Source organism: Arachis hypogaea, chromosome 16 (assembly GCF_003086295.3).
Source record: "Arachis hypogaea cultivar Tifrunner chromosome 16, arahy.Tifrunner.gnm2.J5K5, whole genome shotgun sequence".
NCBI lineage: Eukaryota > Viridiplantae > Streptophyta > Magnoliopsida > Fabales > Fabaceae > Arachis > Arachis hypogaea.
The window spans coordinates 44,401,968-44,426,274 of NC_092051.1; the positions used below are offsets into that span (position 1 = coordinate 44,401,968).

General features: G+C 39.4%; 3 non-coding genes across 3 annotated transcripts; all 3 read left to right on the top strand.

Moving 5' to 3' along the window:
- The first annotated feature begins 12,040 nt into the window (after positions 1-12,040).
- LOC112760177 (small nucleolar RNA R71) lies at positions 12,041-12,148 on the top strand. The gene has a single exon (XR_003180629.1). It is a non-coding gene; the product is annotated as a small nucleolar RNA R71 (small nucleolar RNA).
- Positions 12,149-21,374: 9,226 nt separating this feature from the next.
- Positions 21,375-21,478, top strand: LOC112760752 (small nucleolar RNA R71). Its single transcript, XR_003181177.1, has one exon. It is a non-coding gene; the product is annotated as a small nucleolar RNA R71 (small nucleolar RNA).
- A 2,385-nt stretch (positions 21,479-23,863) lies between these two features.
- Positions 23,864-23,971, top strand: LOC112761659 (small nucleolar RNA R71). Its single transcript, XR_003182045.1, has one exon. It is a non-coding gene; the product is annotated as a small nucleolar RNA R71 (small nucleolar RNA).
- Positions 23,972-24,307: the final 336 nt, after the last annotated feature.

A 24,307-nucleotide genomic window follows, 5' to 3' on the forward strand; every position in this document is an offset into this window, starting at 1 on the left:
AAGCGAATGGAGATGCTTTTGTCCCTTCTGATCTTCTGCTTTCCTACTGTCTTCATCCAATTCTTCATACTCCTTTCCATGGCAAGCTTATGTTGGGTTTCACCGTTGTCAATGGCTACATCCCATCCTCTCAGTGAAAATGGTCCAAAATGCCCTGTCACCGCACGGCTAATCATCTATTGGTTCTCGATCATACTGGAATAAGATTCAGTAATCCTTTTGCGTCTGTCACTATGCCCAGCACTCGCGAGTTTGAAGCTCGTCACAGCCATCCCTTCCCAGATCCTACTCGGAATACCACAGACAAGGTTTAGACTTTCCAGATCTCAAGAATGGCCGCCAATAATTCTAGCCTATAACACAAAGACTCTGATCTCATAGAATGGAAGGCTCGGTTGTCAGGCGAGGCAACCATGCGTCATGAATCAGGAGGCTAAGAGATACACATTCAAGCTTGTTTGCATGTAGAACAGAAGTGTTTGTCAGGCACGCGTTCATAAGTGAGAATGATGATGAGCGTCACATAATCATCACATTCATCATGTTCTTGTGTGCGAATGGATATCTTAGAGAAGAAATAGGCTTGAATTGAATAGAAAAACAATAGTACTTTACATTAATTCATGAAGAACAGCAGAGCTCCACACCTTAATCTATGGTGTGTAGAAACTCTACCGTTGAAAATACATAAGAACAAGGTCTAGGCATGGCCAAATGGCCATCCTCCCAAAGAGGGTTCAATCATCAAAACATGATCAAAAGATCTCTCCCAAGACGAAAATACAATAGTAAAAAGTTCTATTTATACTAAACTAGTTACTAGGGTTATAGAAATAAGTAAATGATGCAGAAATCCACTTTTGGGACCCACTTGGTGTGTGCTTGGGCTGAGTATTGAGCTTTCATATGTAGAGACTTCTTTTGAAGTTAAACGCCAGGTTGTAACCTGTTTCTGGTATTTAACTCTGCTTTGCAACCTGTTTCTGGCGTTTAACTCCAGAATAGGGCAGAAAGCTAGCGTTGAACGCCAGTTTGCATCGTCTAAACTCGGACAAAGTATGGACTATTATATATTTATAGAAAGCCCTGGATGTCTACTTTCCAACGCAATTGAGAGCGTGCCATTTGGAGTTCTGTAGCTCCATAAAATCCACTTTGATTGTAGGGAGGTCAGAATCCAACAGCATCTGCAGTCCTTCTTTAGCCTCTGAATCTGATTTTTGCTCAAGTCCCTCAATTTCAGCCAGAAATTACCTGAAATCACAGAAAAACACACAAACTCATAGTAAAGTCTAGAAATGTGATTTTTATTTAAAAACTAATAAAAATATACTAAAAACTAACTAAATCATACTAAAAATAATGCCAAAAAGCGTATAAATTATCCGCTCATCACAACACCAAACTTAAATTGTTGCTTGTCCCCAAGCAACTGAAAATCAAATAGGATAAAAGAAGAGAATATACTATAAATTCCAAAATATCAATGAAACTTAGCTCCAATCAGATGAGCGGGACTAGTAGCTTTTTGCCTCTTGAATAGTTTTGGCATCTCACTTTATCCATTGAAGTTTAGAATGATTGGCATCTATAGGAACTTAGAATTTAGATAGTGTTATTGATTCTCCTAGTGCAGTATATTGATTCTTGAACACAGCTACTTTATGAGTCTTGGCCGTGACCCTAAGCACTTTGTTTTCCAGTATTACCACCGGATACATACATGCCATAGACACATAATTGGGTGAACCTTTTCAGATTGTGACTCAGCTTTGCTAAGGTCCCCAATTAGAGGTGTCCAGGGTTCTTAAGCACACTCTTTTTTTTTTCGCTTTGGACCTCGACTTTAACCGCTCAGTCTCAAGTTTTCACTTGACACCTTCACGCCACAAGCACATGGTTAGGGACAGCTTGGTTTAGCCACTTAGGCCAGGATTTTATTCCTTTAGGCCCTCCTATCCACTGATGCTCAAAGCCTTGGATCCTTTTTATTACCCTTGCCTTTTGGTTTTAAGGGCTATTGGCTTTTTGCTCTTGCCTTTTGGTTTAAAGAGCTTTTAACTTTTTCTGCTTGCTTTTTCTTTTTCTTTCTCTCTTTTTTGTTTGCCATTTTTCTTTTCTCTTTTTTTTTTCGCAAGCTTTTGTATTCACTGCTTTTTCTTGCTTTAAGAATCAATTTTATGATTTTTCAGATTATCAATAACATTTCTCCTTTTCATCATTCTTTCAAGAGCCAACATATTTAACATTCGTAAATCACAATATCAAAAGGCATATGCACTGTTCAAGCATTCATTCAGAAAACAAAAAGTATTGTCACCACATCAAAATGATTAAACTAATTTCAAGGATGAATTCAAAACCATGTACTTCTTGTTCTTTTGTTTTTAGTACAGTTTTCTTTTAAGAGAGGTGATGGATTCATAGGATATTCATAACTTTAAGGCATAGACACTTAGACACTAACGATCACATAGTAAAGACACAAACATAAACAAACATGATAAGCATAAAAACCGAAAATAGAAAATAAATAGACAAGGAGATTAAGGAATGAGTCCACCTTAGTGAGGGTGGCGTCTTCCTCTTCTTGAAGAACCAATGGTGCTCTTGAGCTCCTCTATATCTCTTCCTTGTCTTTGTTGCTCCTCCCTCATACCTCTTTGATCTTCTCTAATTTCATGGAGGATGATGGAGTGCTCTTGGTGCTCCATCCTTAGTTGTCCCATGTTGGAGCTTAATTCTCCTAGGGAGGTGTTGATTCGCTCCCAATAGTTTTATGGAGGAAAGTGCATCCCCTGAGGCATCTCAGAGATTTCATGGTGAGGAATTTCCTCATGCTCTTGTTGAGGTCCATGATCTCTTGTTTGCTCTATCCTTTTCTTAGTGATGGGCTTATCCTCATCAATGGGGATGTCTCTCTCTATGTCAATTCCAGCCGAATTGCAGAGGTGACAGATGAGGTGAGGAAAGGCTAACCTTGCCAAAGTGGAGGACTTGTCAGCCACCTTGTAGAGTTCTTGAGGTATAATCTCATGAACTTCCACCTCCTCTCCAATCATGATACTATGGATCATGATGGCCCGGTCTATAGTAACTTCAGACCGGTTGCTAGTAGGAATGATTGAGCGTTGAATGAATTCTAACCATCCTCTAGCCACTGGTTTGAGGTCAAGCCTTCTTAGTTGAACAGGCTTGCCTCTTGAGTCAATTTTCCATTGAGCTCCTTCCTCACATATGTCCATGAGGACTTGGTCCAACCTTTAATCAAAGTTGACCCTTCTAGTGTAGGGCGTGCGTTTTCTTCCATCATTGGTAAGTTGAACGCCAGCCTCACATTTTCCGGACTGAAATCTAAGTATTTCCCCCGAACCATGGTGAGCCAATGCTTTGGATTCGGGTTCACACTTTGATCATGGTTCCTAGTGATCCAAGCGTTTGCATAGAACTCCTGAACCATTAGGTTCCCGACTTGTTGAATGGGGTTGGTGAGAACTTCCCAACCTCTTCTTTAGATCTCAAGTCGGATCTCCGGATACTTATTTTTTTTTTAGCTTGAAAGGAACCTCAGGGATCACTTTCTTCTTGGCCACAACTTCATAGAAGTGGTCTTGATGGACCTTTGAGATGATTCTCTCCATCTCCCATGACTCAGAGGTGGAAGCAATTGCCTTCCCTTTCCTCTTTCTAGAGGTTTCTTTGGCCTTGGGTTCCATTAATGGTTATGGAAAAACAAAAAGCAATGCTTTTACCACACCAAACTTAAAATGTTTGCTTGTCCCCGAGCAAAAGAAGAAAGAAAGAAGGAGAAGAAGAAGAGAAATGGAGGAGAGGGAGAGAGGGGTGTATTCGGCCAAGGGGAAGAAGAGAGGGTTGTGTTGTGTGAAAATAAAGAAGGAATGAGGGGTTTATATAGGAGTGGGGGAAGGTTTAGGGTTCGGCCATTAGGGTTAGGTTTGGGAGGGAAAATATTTTGAATTTGAAGGTAGGTGGGGTTTTTGGGGAAGAGAGGATAGATGTGAGTGGTGAAGAGGTGATGGGGAAGAGTGATTGAATTGATTGGTGAAAGGTATTTGGGGAAGAGAGTTATGAAAAGGTGTGAAGAAGAAAAGGTGGGGATCATGTGGGGTCCACAGATCCTGTGGTGATCCTGTGGGATCCACAGATCCAGTGGCGTCAAGGTCTTAACATTCCTGTTCCAATTAGGCGTGTAAAACGCCCTTAGCATGCATGCCTGGCGTTAAACGCTAGCTTGCTGCTTGTTTTTGGCGTTAAACGCCCAAATGTAGCCTGTTTCTGGCGTTTAACGCCACTTCCATGCTCTGTTCTGGCATTAAACGCCAGTCTGGTGCTTGTTTCTGGCGTTTAACGCCAGCTTGATGCTTCTTTCTGGCGTTAAACGCTACTTTGATGCTTCTTACTGGCATTTAAACGCCAGTAAGTTCTTCCTCCAGGGTGAGCTATTTTTAATGCTGCTTTTCATTCTGTTTTTTGATTTTTCAGTAGTTTTTGTGACTCTACATGATTATCAACCTAATAAAACACAAAATAACAAAAAGAAAATAACTTAGATATAATTAAATAACATTGGGTTGTCTCCCAACAAGCACTTCTTTAATGTCAATAGCTTGACCGTGAGCTCTCTGATGCACAGAAAACTTGTCTCGTAACAAATCTCCCTTCGGCAAGTGTACCGAATTTGTCGTCAAGTAAAAACTCACAATAGAGTGAGGTCGAATCCCACAGATATTAACGGATTAAGCAATCAATGGTTAATTGATTATCCTAGTTAGACGATTCAGATTTGGATGATGAGCAACAAGGAAATGTAAATTGACAGAAAAATAAAGAAAGCAATAAAGTGCAGAAAAGTAAAATGGCAAGGAAAGTAAATGTAAGAACTAAAAATAAAATGAACATTGGGATCAAGAGATATTGCAATCCTCCGGATCAAGTTCATTATCATCTCTTCCTCAATCAATGTACTCATTGATCTCCTTGGCAATCTTAATTGATCGAATTACAATTCCTTGTAATTCAATCTCTCAAATCTTGATCAACAACCAATTCCTTGGTCAATTGCTCATGAGAAGAGATGAAGTATGGTCACTGATTATACCACATGCATTTCCCAAATCAAGTGTTGGAAGGATTATAGTCACATATCCACCCACACCCAATTTGGTCCAGCATGAGAAAGCATTTCTAGCTTGATCTCTTCATTCCTCTTTCAAGGTTCAGAAGAGATCCAAGTATGAATAGTTTCTTTTCCAAGATAACTACTCAATTGGATGAAGATCGAAAGCTTTCAAGTAAAATCAAGAGAAAAGATAGAAGAAGAATAATAAGAACTACACTTAATCCATTGAATCACAATAGAGCTCTCTAACCCAATGTAAAGAGTTAGTTGATCATTGCTCTACAAAAATAGAAAAGAAAGAAAGTGCAGAAAGTAAAGATGAAGATAAAAACTGAAAATAAAACTTCAAATTCATAAATGAAAATTACAACTAAAAGAAAGAGAAGGAAAAGTGTGTGAGGGGAGGGAGTCCGAAGACCCCTCTTCAATCCCCCATTCCAGGATTTCCAGCCTCCTCTTTCCGGGCCCCCTTTGGTCCTGAAATCAAGCAACAGAGTGCATCAAAGTTCTAGTCCAAGTCATGGGTAATGCAGCATACAATTTGTCACTAAATTCATGCAAAATCCTCATGAAATAATGTAAAATGCACAATGTATGCTTGAATCAAGGTGTAGGTGAATATCTACCCAAAACTAGCTTATTTCCTAAAGAAATGCATGAAACTACCCTAAAAACAGTAAAGAAAAGGTCAGTGAAACTGGCCAAGATGCCCTGGCATCACAACACCAAACTTAAAGCTTGCTTATCCCTAAGCAAGTACTGGAACAAGAGAATGATGAATGGAATATCCAGAGGAATGAGTCATTCTTATGGAAGTCATGTTACTAATTTTATGGTGGTTTCATGCATAACAACTTAGGTTCATTCCATTACTGGCTTTCAGACTTTTATCATATCCCTAAACACTTACTTTGTTTATATCCCATGAGACTTTTATTCATTGATCCCTTTATTGTCATTTCAGAGCTTATTGGTGTTCTTAGGCTAAGTGCTCTGTAAGGGGGCAACTCTTTAAAATAAGCTTTCAGCCAACACTCCCGAACCAGTTGGTTCAAGGTGCTAGGTGTTGAAGCACCCCTAAGGACTTACTCCCTCAAGTTTCTCCCTCATACATACACACCACAGGCATATAGTTTATTTATTTTCTTTTCTTGAGACCTTGGTGTCCAGCACCTCTTTGGGTTACTAAATGCTCTGTAGAGAGGGTTACTGGTGCACGAAATTGTGACCTCTGGTAATGGCTCCAAAAACTTGGTGCTCTAATCTCAATTCATAATTTGTCACAACTTCGATACAACTAACCAGCAAGTGCACTGGGTCGTCCAAGTAATAAACCTTACGTGAGTAAGGGTCGATCCCACGGAGATTGTTGGTATGAAGCAAGCTATGGTCACCTTGTAAATCTCAGTCAGGCGGATATAAAATAGTTATGGAGTTTTCGAAAATAAATAATAAACTAAGGATAGAAATACTTATGTAAATCATTGGTGAGAATTTCAGATAAGCGCATAGAGATACTTTCGTTCCTCTGAACCTCTGCTTTCCTGCTGTCTTCATCCAATCAGTTTTACTCCTTTCTATGGCTGGCTTTTTGTAAGGATGTCACCGGTGCCAATGGCTACTTTCAATCCTCTCGGGAAAATGGTCCAAAAGCTCTGTCACAGCACGGCTAATCGTCTGGAGGCATCACCCTTGTCGATGGCTACATCCTATTCCTCTCTGTGAAAATAGTCCGATGCGCTGTCACTGCATGGCTAATCATCTTGGAGGTTCTCGATCATACTGGAATAGAATTTACTATCCTTTTGCGTCTGTCACTATGCCCAGCAATCGCGAGTTTGGAGTTCGTCACAGTCATTCAATCCCTGAATCCTACTCGGAATACCACAGACAAGGTTTAGACTTTCCGGATTCTCATGAATGCCACCATCAATCTAGCTTACACCACGAAGATTCTGATTAAGAGATCTAAGAGATACTCATTCAATCAAAGGTAGAACGGAAGTGGTTGTCAGGCACGCGTTCATAAGGAATGAATGATGATTGTCACGTTCATCACATTCAGGTTGAAGTGCGAATGAATATCTTAGAAGCGGAACAAGTTGAATTTAATAGAAAAATAGTAGTACTTTGCATTAATCTTTGAGGAACAGTAGAGCTCCATACCTTAATCTATGGAGTACAGAAACTCTACCGTTGAAAATACATAAGTGAAAGGTCCAGGCATGGCCGAGATGGCCAGCCCCCAAAACGAGATCACAGGATCAAAATACAATCCAGGATGTCAAATACAATAGTAAAAAGTCCTATTTATAATAAACTAGCTACTAGGGTATACAAAAGTAAGTAATTGATGCATAAATCCACTTCCAGGGTCCACTTGGTGTGTGCTTGGGCTGAGCTTGAGTGTTGCACGTGTAGAGGTCCTTCTTGGAGTTGAACGCCAGCTTTTGTGCCATTTTGGGCGTTGAACTCCACTTTGTAACTTGTTTCTGGCGCTGGACGCCAGAATTGGGCAGAGAGCTGGCGTTGAACGCCAGTTTGTGTCGTCTAAACTTGGGCAAAGTATGGACTATTATATATTTCTGGAAAGCCCTGGATGTCTACTTTCCAACGCAATTAGAAGCGAGCCATTTTGAGTTCTGTAGCTCCAGAAAATCCATTTTGAGTGCAGGGAGGTCAGAATCCAACAGCATCAGCAGTCCTTCTTCAACCTCTGAATCTGATTTTTGCTCAAGTCCCTCAATTTCAGCCAGAAAATACCTGAAATCATAGAAAAACACACAAACTCATAGTAAAGTCCAGAAATGTGAATTTAACATAAAAACTAATGAAAACATCCCTAAAAGTAACTAGATTCTACTAAAACATACTAAAAACAATGCCAAAAAGCGTATAAATTATCCGCTCATCACAACACCAAACTTAAATTGTTGCTTGTCCCCAAGCAACTGAAAATCAAATAGGATAAAAAGAAGAGAATATACTATAAATTCCAAACTATCAATGAAACATAGCTCCAATCAAATGAGCGGGACTTGTAGCTTTTTGTCTCTTGAATAGTTTTGGCATCTCACTTTATCCATTGAAGTTCAGAATGATTGGCATCTATAGGAACTCAGAGTTCAGATAGTGTTATTGATTCTCCTAGTTCAGTATGATGATTCTTGAACACAGCTATTTTATGAGTCTTGGCCGTGGCCCTAAGCACTTTGTTTTCCAGCATTACCACCGGAAACATAAATGCCACAGACACATAATTGGGTGAACCTTTTCAGATTCTGACTCAGCTTTGCTAAAGTCCCCAATTAAAGGTGTCCAGGGTTCTTAAGCACACTCTTCTTTTGCTTTGGACCTTGACTTTAACCGCTCAGTCTCAAGTTTTCACTTGACACCTTCACGCCACAAGCACATGGTTAAGGACAGCTTGGTTTAGCCGCTTAGGCCAGGATTTTATTCCTTTAGGCCCTCCTATCCACTGATGCTCAAAGCCTTGGGATCCTTTTTATTGCCCTTGCCTTTTGGTTTTAAGGGTTACTGGCTTTTTGCTCTTGCCTCTTGGTTTTAAGAGCTTTTGGCTTTTTCTGCTTGCTTTTTCTCTCTATTTTTTTTTTTTGCCTTTTTTCTTTCTGCAAGCTTTGTTCTTTGCTGCTTTTTCTTGCTTCAAGAATCATTTTTATGATTTTTCAGATTATCAAATAACATGTCTCCTAGTCATCATTCTTTTAAGAGCCAACATATTTAACATTCTTAAACAACAACTTCAAAAGACATATGCACTGTTCAAGCATACATTTAGAAAACAAGAAGCATTGTCACCACATCAATATAATTAAGCTAAGTTCAAGGATAAATTCGAAACTCATGTACTTCTTGTTCTTTTGAATTAAAACATTTTTCATTTAAGAGAGGTGATGGATTCATAGGACATTCATAACTTTAAGACATAGTTACTAACTACTAATGATCATGTAATGAAGACACAAACATAGATAAGCACTTAACATAGAGAAAACGAAAAACAGAAAGTGAGAACAAGGAATGAGTCCACCTTAGTGATGGTGGCATTTTCTTCTTGAGGAACCAATGATGTCCTTGAGCTCTTCTATGTCTCTTCCTTGTCTTTGTTGCTCCTCCCTCATTGCTTTTTGATCTTCTCTGATTTCATGAAGAATGATGGAGTGCTCTTGATGTTCCACCCTTAGTTGTCCCATGTTGGAACTTAATTCTCCTAGGGAGGTGTTGATTTGCTCCCAATAGTTTTGTGGAGGAAAATGCATTTGAGGCATCTCCGGGATCTCATGGTGATGAGCTTCCTGTGCCTCTTATTTGCTCCATCCTTTTCTTAGTGATGGGCTTTAGAGATGAATCTTTCCATCTCCCATGGCTCAGAGGTGACAGCACTTACCTTCCCTTTCCTCTTTGAGGTTTCTCTGGCCTTAGGTGCCATTAATGGTTATGGAAAAACAAAAAGCTTATGCTTTTACCACACCAAACTTAGAATGTTGCTCGCCCTCGAGCAAAAGAAAAAAGAATAGAAGAAGAAGAAGAAGATATAGAGGAGATGGAGGGATGTGTGTATGGATGTGAGTGGTGAATGGAAAACAGAAGGGATGACCATGAATAGAGAGAGAGAGGGTGAGGTGGGTAGGGATCCTGTGGGATTCACAGATCCTGAGATGATCCTGTGGTGTCCACAGATCTTGAGGTGATCCTGTGGTGTCCACAGATCCGGAGGTGTCAAGGATTTACATCCCTGCACCCATTAGGCATGTAAAATGCCCTTGCACACAACTCTGGGCGTTCAACGCCAGATTGCTGCTTCTTTTGGGCGTTGAACGCCCATTTGTTGCCCATTTCTGGCGTTGAACGCCAGAACCATGCTTGTTCTGGGCGTTCAGCGCCAACTCTTCTCCAGGGTGCAGTTCTGGCGTTCAACGCCCAGATGCTGCCCATTTTGGGCGTTCAGCGCCAGAACCATGCTCTGTTCTGGCGTTGAACGCCAGACAGATGCTTCCTCCAGGGTGTGATTTTTCTTCTGCTGTTTTTATTCTATTTTTTATTTTTCTGTTTATTTTGTGACTCCACATGATTATGAACCTAAGAAAACATGAAAAACAATAAAAATAAAATTAGATAAATAAAAATTGGGTTGCCTCCCAACAAGCGCTTCTTTAATGTCAATAGCTTGACAATGGGCTCTCATGGAGCCTCACAGATGTTCAGAGCATTGTTGAGACTCCCCAACACCAAACTTAGAGTTTAGATATGGGAGTTCAACACCAAACTTAGAGTTTGGTTGTGGCCTCCCAACACCAAACTTAGAGTTTGACTGTGGGGCTCTAGTTGACTCTGTTTTGAGAGAAGCTTACTGTGCTTCCTCTCCATGTTTACAGAAGGATGACCTTGAGTTGCAAACACAAGGGAGTCCTCATTCAATTGAAGGACTAATTCACCTCTGTCAACATCAATCACAGCTCTTGCTGTGGCTAGGAAGGGTCTTCCAAGGATGATGGATTCATCCTTATTCTTCCCAGTATCCAGGACTATAAAATCAGCAGGGATGTAAAGGCCTTCAACCTTTACTAACACGTCCTCTACTTGTCCATAAGCCTATTTTCTTGAATTGTCTGCCATCTCTAATGAGATTTTCGCAGCTTGCACCCCATAGATTCCCAGTTTCTCTATTACAGAGAGGGGCATGAGGTTTATTCCTGAACCAAGGTCACACAGAGCCTTTTCAAAGATCATGGTGTTTATGGTACAAGGTATGAGAAACTTTCCAGGATCCTCTTTTTTCTGAGGCAATCTCAGTAAATCCAATGCGTTTAGTTCATTGGTGAACAGGGGAGGTTCATCTCCCCAAGTCTTTTTACCAAATAAGTTGGCATTCAGCTTCATGATTGCACCGAGGAACTTGGCAACTTGCTCTTCACTGACATCCTCATTCTCTTCAGAAGAGGAATACTCATCAGAGCTCATGAATGGCATAAGGAGGTTCAATGGAATCTCTGTGGTCTCTAGATGAGCCTCAGGGTCCTTTGGTTCCTCAATGAGAAACTCCTTATTGATCACTGGACGTCCCAGGAGGTCTTCCTCACTGGGATTCACGTTCTCCTCTCCTTCTTTGGGTTCGGCCATGGTGATCAATTCAATGGCCTTGCACTCTCCTTTTGGGTTTTCTTCTGTATTGCTTGGGAGAGTACTGGGAGGGATTTCAGTGATCTTCTTACTCAGCTGGCCCACTTGTGCCTCCAAATTTCTAATGGAGGACCTTGTTTCATTCATGAAACTCACAGTGGCCTTAGATAGATCAGAGACTAAGTTTGCTAAGCTAGATGGATTCTGCTCAGAATTCTCTGTCTGTTGCTGAGTGGATGACGGAAAAGGTTTACTATTGTTAAACCTGTATCTTCCACCATTATTAAAGCCTTATTGAGGCTTTTGATCCTTCCATGAGAGATTTGGATGATTTCTCCATGATGGATTATAGGTGTTTCCATAAGGTTCACCTATGTAATTTACCTCTGCTATTGCAGGGTTCTCAGGATCATAAGCTTCTTCTTTAGAAGATGCCTCTTGAGTACTGTTGGATGCAGCTTGCATTCCTTTCAGACTCTGAGAAATCATATTGACTTGCTGAGTCAATATTTTATTCTGAGCCAATATGGCATTCAGAGTATCAATTTCAAGAACTCCCTTCTTCATAGGCGTCCCATTGCTCACAGGATTCCTCTCAGAAGTGTACATGAACTGGTTATTAGCAACCATGTCAATGAGTTCTTGAGCTTCTGCAGGCATTTTCTTTAGGTGAATGGATCCACCTGCAGAAGTATCCAATGAAATTTTAGCTAATTCCGACAGACCATCATAGAATATATCCAGGATGATCCATTCTGAAAGCATGTCAGAAGGACACTTTTTGGTCAGTCCTTTGTATCTCTCCCAAGCTTCATAGAGGGATTCACCTTCTTTCTGTCTGAAGGTCTGAACATCTACTCTAAGCTTACTCAGCTTTTGAGGAGGAAAGAACTTGGCTAAGAAAGCCTTGACCAGCTTATCCCAAGAGTTCAGGCTATCCTTAGGTTGAGAGTCCAACCATACTCTAGCTCTGTCTCTTACAGCAAAAGGGAAAAGCATGAGCCTGTAGACTTCAGGATCTACTCCATTAGTCTTAACAGTATCACATATCTGCAAGAATTCAGTTAAGAACTGAAAAGGATCTTCAGATGGAAGTCCATGAAACTTGCAGTTCTGCTGCATCAGAGAAACTAATTGAGGTTTCAGCTCAAAATTGTTTACTCCAATGGCAGGAATGAAGATGCTTCTTCCATGTAAATTGGAATTAGGTGTTGTAAAGTCACCAAGCATTCTCCTTGCATTATCCTTATTTTTGGCTGCCATCTCCTCTTCTTGTTCGAAAATTTCTGAAAGGTTGTCTCTGGAATGTTGTATTTTAGCTTCTCTTAGTTTCCTTTTCAGAGTCCTTTTAGGTTCTGGATCTGCTTCAACAAGAATGTTCTTGTCCTTGCTCCTGCTCATATGAAAAAGGAGGGAACAGAAAAAATAATAATAATAGGGATCCTTTTTACCACAGTATAGAGGTTCCCAGTGTGAGTAGAAGAAAGAATAAAAAAAAATATCTGAACTCAGAAAGAGAGAGGGGGTTCGGATTTTTGGTGAGTGAGGGAGAGATGTTAGTAGATGAATAAATAAATAAAATAAGATGAGGGAGAAGGAGAATTTTCGAAAATAATTTTTGAAAAAGAGTTAGTGATTTTTGAAAATAGTTTTTGAAAAAGGTTAGTAATTTTCGAAAATTTAAAAAAAAAATTTAAAATAATTAGTTAATTAAAAAGATTTTTTTTTTTGAAAAAGGGGGAGATATTTTCGAAAATTAGAGAGAGAAAATTAGTTAGGTAGTTTTGAAAAAGATAAGAAACAAACAAAAAGTTAGTTAGTTAGTTGAAACAAATTTTGAAAATCAATTTTGAAAAGATAAGAAGATAAGAGGTTAGAAAAGATATTTTTAAAATCAAATTTTTTTTTGAAAAAAAGATAAGATATGAAGATATTTTTGAAAAGATATGATTGAAATTAGTTTTGAAAAAGATTTGATTTTTAAAATCACAATTAATGACTTGATTCACAAGAAATCACAAGATATGATTCTAGAACTTAAAGTTTGAATCTTTCTTAACAAGCAAGTAACAAACTTGAAAATTTTTGAATCAAAACATTAATTGATGATATGATTTTCAAAAATTATGTGATAAAGATAAGAAAAAGATTTTTGAAAAATATTTTTATAATTTTCGAAAATAACTAAAAAAATGAAAAAGGTTTGATTTTTGAAAAAGATTTTGAAAAAGATAAGATTTTTAAATTGAAAATTTGATTTGACTCATAAGAAACAACTGAATTTTAAAAATTTTGAAAAAGTCAATTCAAATTTTCGAATTTGATGAGAAGGAAAAGGGAAAGATATTTTTTTATTTTTGAAATTTTTTTATGATGAGAGAGAAAAACATGAAAAAGATGCAATGCATGAAAATTTTAGATCAAAACTATGAATGTATGCAAGAATGCTATGAATGTCAAGATGAACACCAAGAACACCGTGAATATCATGATGAACATCAAGAACATATTTTTGAAAAATTTTATATGCAAAGAAAACATGCAAGACATCAAACTTAGAAATCTTTCATGTTTAGACTCTAATAAACGAAAAATGCACATGTAAAACAAGAAAAGACACAAAACAAGAAAACATCAAGATCAAACAAGAAGACTGACCAAGAACAACTTGAAGATCATGAAGAACACTATGAATGCATGAATTTTCGAAAAATGCAAGATGAATATGCAATTGACACCAAACTTAAAATATGACTCAAGACTCAAACAAGAAACACAAAAATATTTTTGATTTTTATGATTTTCTAATTTTTTTGTATTTTCTTTTAATTTTTTCGAAAATCATTTTGAAAAAGAAAAATAAGGATTCCAAAATTTTTAATATGAATTCCAGGAATCTTATGCTCTTTAGTCTAAAGCTCCAATCAAAGGGTTAGGCATGGCTTAATAGCCAGCCAAGCTTTAGTATGTAACTCAGACATGACACGCCTGACATTCCCTACAGGCATGGCTTTACAGCCAGCTAGGCTTCAACATGCTTCATGAAACACTAGGATTCATTCTTAAAAATTCTGAAGAAAAATATATTTTTGAAAATATTTTTTTTTTTCGAAAACAAAGGAGAAATTTTTGAAAGATTTTTTTGAAAAATTTTTGAAAACTTTTTTGAAAAGAAAACGAAAAGAAAGTTACCCAATCTGAGCAACAAGATGAACCGTCAGTTGTCCAAACTCGAACAATCCCCGGCAACAGCGCCAAAAACTTGGTGCACGAAATTGTGATCTCTGGTAATGGCTCCAAAAACTTGGTGCTCTAATCTCAATTCATAATTTGTCACAACTTCGATACAACTAACCAGCAAGTGCACTGGGTGGTCCAAGTAATAAGCCTTACGTAAGTAAGGGTCGATCCCATGGAGATTGTTGGTATGAAGCAAGCTATGGTCACCTTGTAAATCTCAGTCAGGCGGATATAAAATAGTTATGGAGTTTTCGAAAATAAATAATAAACTAAGGATAGAAATACTTATGTAAATCATTGGTAAGAATTTCAGATAAGCGCATAGAGATGCTTTCGTTCCTCTGAACCTCTGCTTTCCTGCTGTCTTCATCCAATCAGTTTTACTCCTTTCTATGGCTGGCTTTTTGTAAGGATGTCACCGGTGCCAATGGCTACTTTCAATCCTCTCGGGAAAATGGTCCAAATGCTCTGTCACAGCACGGCTAATCGTCTGGAGGCATCACCCTTGTCGATGGCTACATCCTATTCCTCTCTGTGAAAATGGTCCGATGTGCTGTCACTGCATGGCTAATCATCTTGGAGGTTCTCGATCATACTGGAATAGAATTTACTATCCTTTTGCGTCTGTCACTACGCCCAGCAATCGCGAGTTTGGAGTTCGTCACAGTCATTCAATCCCTGAATCCTACTCGGAATACCACAGACAAGGTTTAGACTTTCCAGATTCTCATGAATGCCGCCATTAATCTAGCTTACACCACGAAGATTCTGATTAAGAGATCTAAGAGATACTCATTCAATCAAAGGTAGAACGTAAGTGGTTGTCAGGCACGCGTTCATAAGGAATGATGATGATTGTCACGTTCATCACATTCAGATTGAAGTGCGAATGAATATCTTAGTAGCGGAACAAGTTGAATTGAATAGAAAAACAGTAGTACTTTGCATTAATCTTTGAGGAACAGCAGAGCTCCACACCTTAATCTATGGAGTGCAGAAACTCTATCGTTGAAAATACATAAGTGAAAGGTCCAGGCATGGCCGAGATGGCCAGCCCCCAAAACGAGATCACAGGATCAAAATACAATCCAGGATGTCAAATACAATAGTAAAAAGTCCTATTTATAATAAACTAGCTACTAGGGTTTACAGAAGTAAGTAATTGATGCATAAATCCACTTCCGGGACCCACTTGGTGTGTGCTTGGGCTGAGCTTGAGTGTTGCACGTGTAGAGGTCCTTCTTGGAGTTGAACGCCAGCTTTTGTGCCATTTTGGGCGTTGAACTCCACTTTGCAACTTGTTTCTGGTGCTGGACGCCAGAATTGGGCAGAGAGCTGACGTTGAACGCCAGTTTGCATCGTCTAAACTTGGGCAAAATATGAACTATTATATATTGCTGGAAAGCCCTGGATGTCTACTTTCCAACGCAATTAGAAGCGAGCCATTTTGAGTTCTGTAGCTCCAGAAAATCCATTTTGAGTGCAGGGAGGTCAGAATCCAACAGCATCAGCAGTCCTTCTTCAACCTCTGAATCTGATTTTTGCTCAAGTCCCTCAATTTCAGCCAGAAAATACCTGAAATCACAGAAAAATACACAAACTCATAGTAAAGTCCAGAAATGTGAATTTAACATAAAAACTAATGAAAACATCCCTAAAAGTAACTAGATTCTACTAAAAACATATTAAAAACAATGCCAAAAAGCGTATAAATTATCTGCTCATCAGTTACTCTTGATAGTGGATTTTCAGCTGATAATCCTGGGTTAGTTAACCCAAGTTACCAAGTGATGAAGCACCCCTGAGAGCTTATTCATCCAAGTAGATCCCTCACACAGGAGCACCACAGACACTTGTCTCAAGGTCCAAACCATTGGTGCCTAGCCTTATTGCTTACTCTTTTTCTTTTGTTTTTCACTTCCATTGTTCTTTCCCTTTTCTCTTATTAGGATCTTGTTATTAACTTAGTCTCATGGGTATATTTAAAGTCAAGTATTCAGGATAGATAGTTGTCCTCCTAGCCTTGTGGTTGAACCAACTTAGCTAACTTATGACTACCCCAAAGATTCATGAATGTACTTCCACATTATGAACTCTACTCTGGTCTTTTAAAAACATAAACATTCTCTTCTTCATTTGATTTAAAATGGACAAGCTTACAAGTAAATAAGGGAAAGATGCAGTAACATAAAGACCAGCACACAGAGACCTCTTCAACACATAAGATAAAAAAACAGAATTCAAGAAGGTTTAAACTAACATGGAAGCAAGTTCTATTTTATACAAGATCTTCCTTATTTAAAGCATAGAAGAAAAATGGACCAAAGAAGGAACTCCACCACCTTTTACTCTTGTGGAGGTCCATGCTCTCCTTTTTTATTGCTTTCTTTGTGTCCTCTTGCATTCCTTCTCATCCGTGCCAATTTTGCTTGCTTCCAATCCTCAAGTGCCTTTCTTACTGATTCATGACTCTCTTCCACCCTTTGTCTTTCCTCTCGTACTAATTCATCCTTCATTTCTTCATACCGGGCTATTCCTGGATGCAATATTGGCAGTTGTCCTACTAAGTAGCCGAGCCTGGCTTGAGTGTTTATGTGATGTCCTGTCTCGCTCATGTAAACTCCTTCTGCGAATGCCCTTTGCTCGTCCAATAATTCTGCCCCTTGATGTGCTTGGATGTTGATTAGCTTCTGGATGGATTCTTGTTGCTCATTTTGCCTTTGTTCTACCTTGTTGAATGTATCTCCCCATTGTTGTCCTTGACTCAGTTGTTGTTCCATCATTTGCTTTTGCCACTCACCTTGTTGAGTCATCCATCTTGAGAGTGACTCCTCTTGCTACCCCATCATCTGTAGTTGAAGTTCTCTCTGTGCTCCTTGGCTCTCCAAGTATTGTTGAGATAGTCCACTAATGGCCTCCTGCAATTGATGCATATTCAAGGTGGTTGGTGTTTGCCCTTCTATGGCTTGTCCTTCTACTACTTGAGGGGTTGTCCTCTTCCTTTGCTTCCGTTGAGGTAGGGGAGATGCAGTGGCATTCATCCTTCGTACAGTTATTGGAATGCCTTCCTTTATCCACACGGGGTCCTCATCTTCAAAAACCACCCCAGCTTTCTTGCAAATTCGGTAAATAGTGCTGGGGTAACCTATCGTTCCTCTTGAGTCGCTTTTCTCCGCCATCTTTCTAATGCCTTCAGCTATGAGTTCATGGACCTTGATTTCTCCTCCCTTCAGTATACAGTGCACAATTGTGGCTCTCTTGACATTCACCTCCGAGTTGTTTGCAGCTGGGAGAATAGACCTTCTCACTAGCTCAAACCACCCCTTGGCTTCAGGAGTGAGCTCTGTTCTCTTGATGAACTTTAGTTTATTTCCCGCACCCCTTTCCCAGTTAGCTCCTGGTACACAGATATCTTGTAGAATCTGGTCATAATTGGGGTTGTCCAATCTTGAGTGATAGCTTTCTTCTTCAAACTGTATAGACCGTAGCTTCAATGCCCTCATGACACTCATGGGACCAAAGTCCACCATCTTTCCTCTCACAAAGCTTGTATAGGACTCATCCTTCTTATCATATCAAACCGCATTTGCATAAAATTCTCTTATGAGGTTTGCATTTACCTTAATGACTGGGTCAGTGAGGAGCTCCCATCTTCTCCTTTCTATCTTCTCTGTAATTTCGAGACACTCAGTCTTTTTAACTTGAAATCCCAGCTCATAAATGATTTCCTTATTAACCATCCACCCGTATTGCAATGCATGATGCAAGCTTCTAAATCTCTTTTCATCATAAGGGTGTTCTTCCATTGGTTCCTTTCCCTTCCTTCTTTTAGAACCCGAAGACGCCATGAATGATAGTTAATATGTGAAGGTGGTAAGGTTGTGGAGACTTTTGGTTGTTTAGGGTTTTATGGCAATGAAGAGAGTGAGGGGAGGAATGTTTATAATCGGATAGAGGGTGTTTTGTACTGAAATGAGGAGTGGTGAAGGGTGTGTGATGACAATGAAGGGTGGTACGGACAAGGGTCGTTTATATAGAGAAGTTGTGAGAGAATGGAGGGTGTAGATTGATGAAGTGGTCACTTGATGGACGGTTGGGGTTATGCATGGCTAGAAGACAAGGATCATCACTTTATGATGGGGATTGCTCGGTCTTCTAGGGGTCCCATTTTTTCAATGTTGCATGGCAACATTTTTCGATGTATTCCCTTTTTAGAACAAGTGTGTAGCCCCTCCTTTTGTGGTGTCTGATCCTTCTTTGTTTGGTTGTCCAATCTATCCCTTTTAATGCTCCTTTTCTTTTCCTATAAGGACAAACTAAGAAAAGTAAGAAAGGATATTAAAATGACCATATGAACTTTACGGCTAATATTAATAAAAGGGAAGAAAAGATTTGATTGTTTATTTATGAATTCTAACTAACTAACTAACTATTGGTGGGTCCTTATATGCATTTTGGTGGCACCATGGGGTGACACCAAACTTAGTTTGAAGCAATGTGATGAAAAGTTTTGTTCAATGCTCCCAAGATTAGCATGCATCTTGGTTTGCTTTGAACACCAAACTTGTTCTTCACTATATACTGCATGATAAAGATTTCACCAAGTGTTTGTCAAGTTTGGGTTGAAATTCATAAACATTGATTTATTCATTATTTTAAAAACATATAAAACATGGGTTGCCTCCCATGAAGTGCTTCTTTACCGTCATTAGCTTGACGTTTTTCCCTCATCAGGGTGGTTGGTAGTGCTTAAAGTCCTCCCCTCTTGCTATGGACTTATATCCATTGGTTGGATCAATGATCTCCACATGTTCCAGGGAAAGAACTCTATTGATAGTGAAGACTTTAGGTAATTGAGATGGTACAGTAGGGAGATTAGGGGGAATATCTGGGAAGTAAGCTGAGACAACTCTATCCCCTGGAGAGAAGTCTTCCGTAGGGATCTTCTTGTTCCTCCACCTCCTTGGTACCTTCTTCTTTGTTTCTTTTGAGGTTGCCTTCCCCTTGGTGACCTCTTTTTCTGCAGGGGTTGTGATGCTGTCTTTACCTGCCTCTAGAGGTTTAGGTTCCTCCAATTTTTTCTTGAGCTGTGGCAATTGCTGTGTTCCTTGTTTATCAATTAAGGGAATCTCAGAATGATCTGGCTGTGCTTCAGTGCTTGTCTCCTCCTTCAGTGTCTCATTATCATTTGTGCTTCATTCCTTGTCCTCTTGATCTGTTTCTTGTGAGAGTTTGAAAACATTGAAGCTGAGTCGTTCATCATGGATTCTCAATATTAGCTCCCCTTTCTCTACATCGATAAGTGCTCTGGCCGTAGCTAGGAATGGTCTTCCCAATATGATTGGATGAGAGTGACTCTCTTCCATGTCCAGGATGACAAAGTCTGTTGGGAGAAAGTATTTTCCAACCTTTAGCAACACATTTTCCACCACTCCTATTGCTTGTTTTTGAGTTTTGTCAGCCAATCTGATGATTACATCTGTGGGCATTATCTCATTGATCTACAGCCTCTTTGCCAGGGATAAAGGCAGTAAGTTGATGCTGGCCCCCAAATCACATAGTGCTCTATCGAACATAGTTTCACCTATGGCACAAGGGATGTGAAAACTCGCTGGGTCTCTTCTTTTTGTAGGCAACTCAGGTTGAATAAGGGCACTACATTCCTTGTTTATCACTATAGTCTGGCCTCCTTTGAGTGAGCTTTTCCTGGGCAGAAGTTCTTTCATATACTTGATGAATGCAAGCATTTGCTGAATTGCCTTGATGAATGGTATGTTTACATGCAAAGATGCAAACAAGTCTAGGAACCTTGAGTAATTCTCTTTCCCACAGCACCATTGAGCAGTTGAGGAAAGGGTGCATAGAGCTTCAGCAGCTCTTGTTGTGAGATTTCTGGTTCTTGGTGGTCTTTATCCTCCTCCTTTGTTGAGTTGTCTTCAGGATGTTCGAGAAGTTTGCCTTGCTTGTCTTCAGTCTCTTGATCACTTGTAGTGACCATTTTGCAATCTTCCCATCTTACTTTCTTTGCTTCAGCTTTGGGATTTTTCTCCGTGTCACTTGGGAAGCTATCAGTAGGTTTGGGGATCTTCTCAGCTAAATATCCCACTTGGAATTCCAGCTTCCTAATGGTCTCTCCCTGGTTCTTAATATGGCTCGCACCTCCTCTTTGAACACCTTATTTTCTTGAATCTCTTGGCATATTCCTTCAAGTAAGGCTTCAATCTTAGAGAGCTTGTCATCAATTGACGAGTGATTTGGAGCAGATGTGCTGTTTTGGCTTTGATAAGCGTGTGGAGAAGTATTGTTGTGGGGGTGTTGAGATGTCCTCTGTGTGAACTGCTGGTGAGCTACATTGTTGTTGGAGTTGTAACATCTCTGGTCTTGGTTTTGATCTTGCTCACTTCCCCACCCAAAGTTTGGGTGGTTTCTCCATCCAGGGTTGTAGGTCTTGGAGTATGGATCATAGTTTTTCCTTGGTGAATTCCCAATGTAGTTGGCTTGCTCCTGACTACCCTCTGCTTCTTCATTCACTCCTTCTTGGGTTGTTGATGAAGTTGAGATTGCTGCTACTTGGTTCCTCTCCATCTTCTTGGTGAGGTCAGCCAGCTGCTGGATAATGAGCTTGTTTTGGGCCAACAGAGCATCTACATTGTTTAGCTCCATTACTCCTCTTGTGTTCCCTCTTTCGGAAGCATAGAAGTAGTCGTTCTCTGCTATTGTTTCAATAACATCTATGGCTTCCTCAATAGTCTTCTTCTTGTTCAAAGATCCCCCGGATGAATGGTCTACGGCCTTCTTTGACTCATAAGAGAGCCCTTCATAGAAAATGTGCAGCTGCACCCATTCGTTGAACATGTCAGGTGGACACCTCCTTGTTAAGTCCTTAAACCTCTCCCATGCTTCATATAGAGTCTCGCCATCTTGTTGCCTGAAAGTTTGGACTTCAGCTCTCAGCCTATTGATTCGTTGAGGAGGGTAAAATCTTGCTAAGAATTTGTTTACCACGTCTTCCCAAGTTGTCAAACTTTCCCTTGGGAAAGATTTCAGCCACTTGGCTGCTTTGTCCCTAAGTGAGAATGGAAATAAGAGCAGTCTATAGGTGTCAGGATGAACACCATTAGACTTTACTGTGTCACATATCCTCAGGAAGGTGGTTAAATGTTGATTGGGGTCTTCTTGAACACCTCCTCCAAACGAGCAATTGTTCTGAACAAGGGTGATGAGCTGTGGTTTGAGTTCAAAGTTGTTGGCATGGATTGTTGGCTTTTGGATGCTACTTTCACAATTGCCTAGGTTTGGATTGATGTAAGAGCCCAAAACCTTTCTATCCTCCCCAGCATGATTTGCTCTACCTCTTCCCCCATGGTTGTGATCTTCTTCTTCATGATAGTTTTCCATGTTGTCTTCCATGTTTGGTTCAAAGAATTTCTCTTCTTCCTCAGCACCAATCACTTTTTTTCCTCTTGCCTCCCTCCTTAATCTAAGGAAGGTCCTCTCAGGTTCAGAATCGAAGGAAGTTGAAGTCCCAATTCTTCTCCCTGTCATACAACCATCAAGTGCAAGCAAGAAAAGCTAGGTGCAGAAAGTATTTGTGTCATAATTACTGTTAGTTGTGGGTGATGCAATATATCAAACAGTTAGTGGGTTAGCAAAGAGAATTGAAAATAACAAAGAAAAACAAAAGAGTAGAGGGGGAAGGGAAGAAGTTTAACTAAAACAAAAAGTAAATCACTCAAACAGAAAATGAAATTCACAAAATAAAAATGCTCAATCTAGTGATCTTCCAATTTAATCATTGTTGATGCACAATCAATCCCCGGCAACGGTGCCATAAACTTGATGCACGGAAAACTTGTCTCGCAACAAATCTCCCTTCGGCAAGTGTACCGAATTTGTCGTCAAGTAAAAACTCACAATAGAGTGAGGTCGAATCCCACAGAGATTAACGGATTAAGAAATCAATGGTTAATTGATTATCCTAGTTAGACGATTCAGATTTGGATGATGAGCAACAAGGAAATGTAAATTCACAGAAAAATAAAGAAAGCAATAAAGTGCAGAAAAGTAAAATGGAAAGTAAATGTAAGAACTAAAAATAAAATGAACATTGAGATCAAGAGATATTGCAATCCTCCGGATCAAGTTCATTCTCATCTCTTCCTCAATCAATGCACTCATTGATCTCCTTGGCAATCTTAATTGATCGAATTACAATTCCTTGTAATTCAATCTCTCAAATCTTGATCAACAGCCAATTCCTTGGTCAATTGCTCATGAGAAGAGATGAAGTATGGTCACTGATTATACCACATGCATTTCCCAAATCAAGTGTTGGAAGGATTATAGTCACATATTCATCCACACCCAATTTGGTCCAGCATGAGAAAGCATTTCTAGCTTGATCTCTTCATTCCTCTTTCAAGGTTCAGAAGAGATCCAAGTATGAATAGTTTCTTTTCCAAGATAACTACTCAATTGGATGAAGATCGAAAGCTTTCAATTAAAATCAAGAGAAAAGATAGAAGAAGAATAATAAGAACTATACTTAATCCATTGAATCATAATAGAGCTCTCTAACCCAATGTAAAGAGTTAGTTGATCATTGCTCTACAAAAATAGAAAAGAAAGAAAGTGCAGAAAAGTAAAGATGAAGATAAAAACTGAAAATAAAACTTCAAATTCATAAATGAAAATTACAACTAAAAGAAAGAGAAGGAAAAGTGTGTGAGGGGAGGGAGTCCGAAGACCCCTCTTCAATCCCCCATTCCAGGATTTCCAGCCTCCTCTTTTCGGGCCCCCTTTGGTCCTGAAATCAAGCAACAGAGTGCATCAAAGTTCTAGTCCAAGTCATGGGTAATGCAGCATACAATTTGTCACTAAATTCATGCAAAATCCTCATGAAATAATGTAAAATGCACAATGTATGCTTGAATCAAGGTGTAGGTGAATATCTACCCAAAACTAGCTTATTTCCTAAAGAAATGCATGAAACAACCCTAAAAACAGTAAAGAAAATGCCTCTTGAGTACTGTTGGATGCAGCTTGCATTCCATTTAGACTCTGAGAAATCATATTGACTTGCTGAGTCAATATTTTGTTCTGAGCCAATATGGCATTCAGAGTATCAATTTCAAGAACTCCCTTCCTCTGAGGCGTCCCATTACTCACAGGATTCCTTTCAGAAGTATACATGAACTAGTTATTTGCAACCATGTCAATGAGTTCTTGAGCTTCTGCAGGCATTTTCTTTAGGTGAATAGATCCACCTGTAGAATGGTCTAATGACATCTTTGATAATTCAGACAGACCATCATAGAATATATCCAGGATGGTCCATTCTGAAAGCATGTCAGAAGGAAAATTTTTGGTCAGTTTCTTGTATCTCTCCCAAGCTTCATAGAGGGATTCACCTTCTTTCTATTTGAAGGTTTGAACATCCACTCTAAGCTTGCTAAGCTTTTGAGGAGGAAAGAACTTGTCTAAAAAAGTCGTGACCAGCTTATCCCAAGAGTTCAGACTATCTTTAGGTTGAGAGTCCAACCATACTCTAGCTCTATCTCTTACAGCAAACGGGAAAAGCATAAGCCTGTATACCTCGGGATCAACCCCATTGGTCTTAACAGTATCACAGATCTGCAAGAATTCAGTTAAGAACTGAAAAGGATCTTCTGATGGAAGTCCATGGAACTTGCAGTTCTGTTGCATCAGAGAAACTGATTGAGGCTTTAGCTCAAAATTTTTTGCTCCAATGGCAGGGATTGAGATGTTTCTTCCATGTAAATTGGA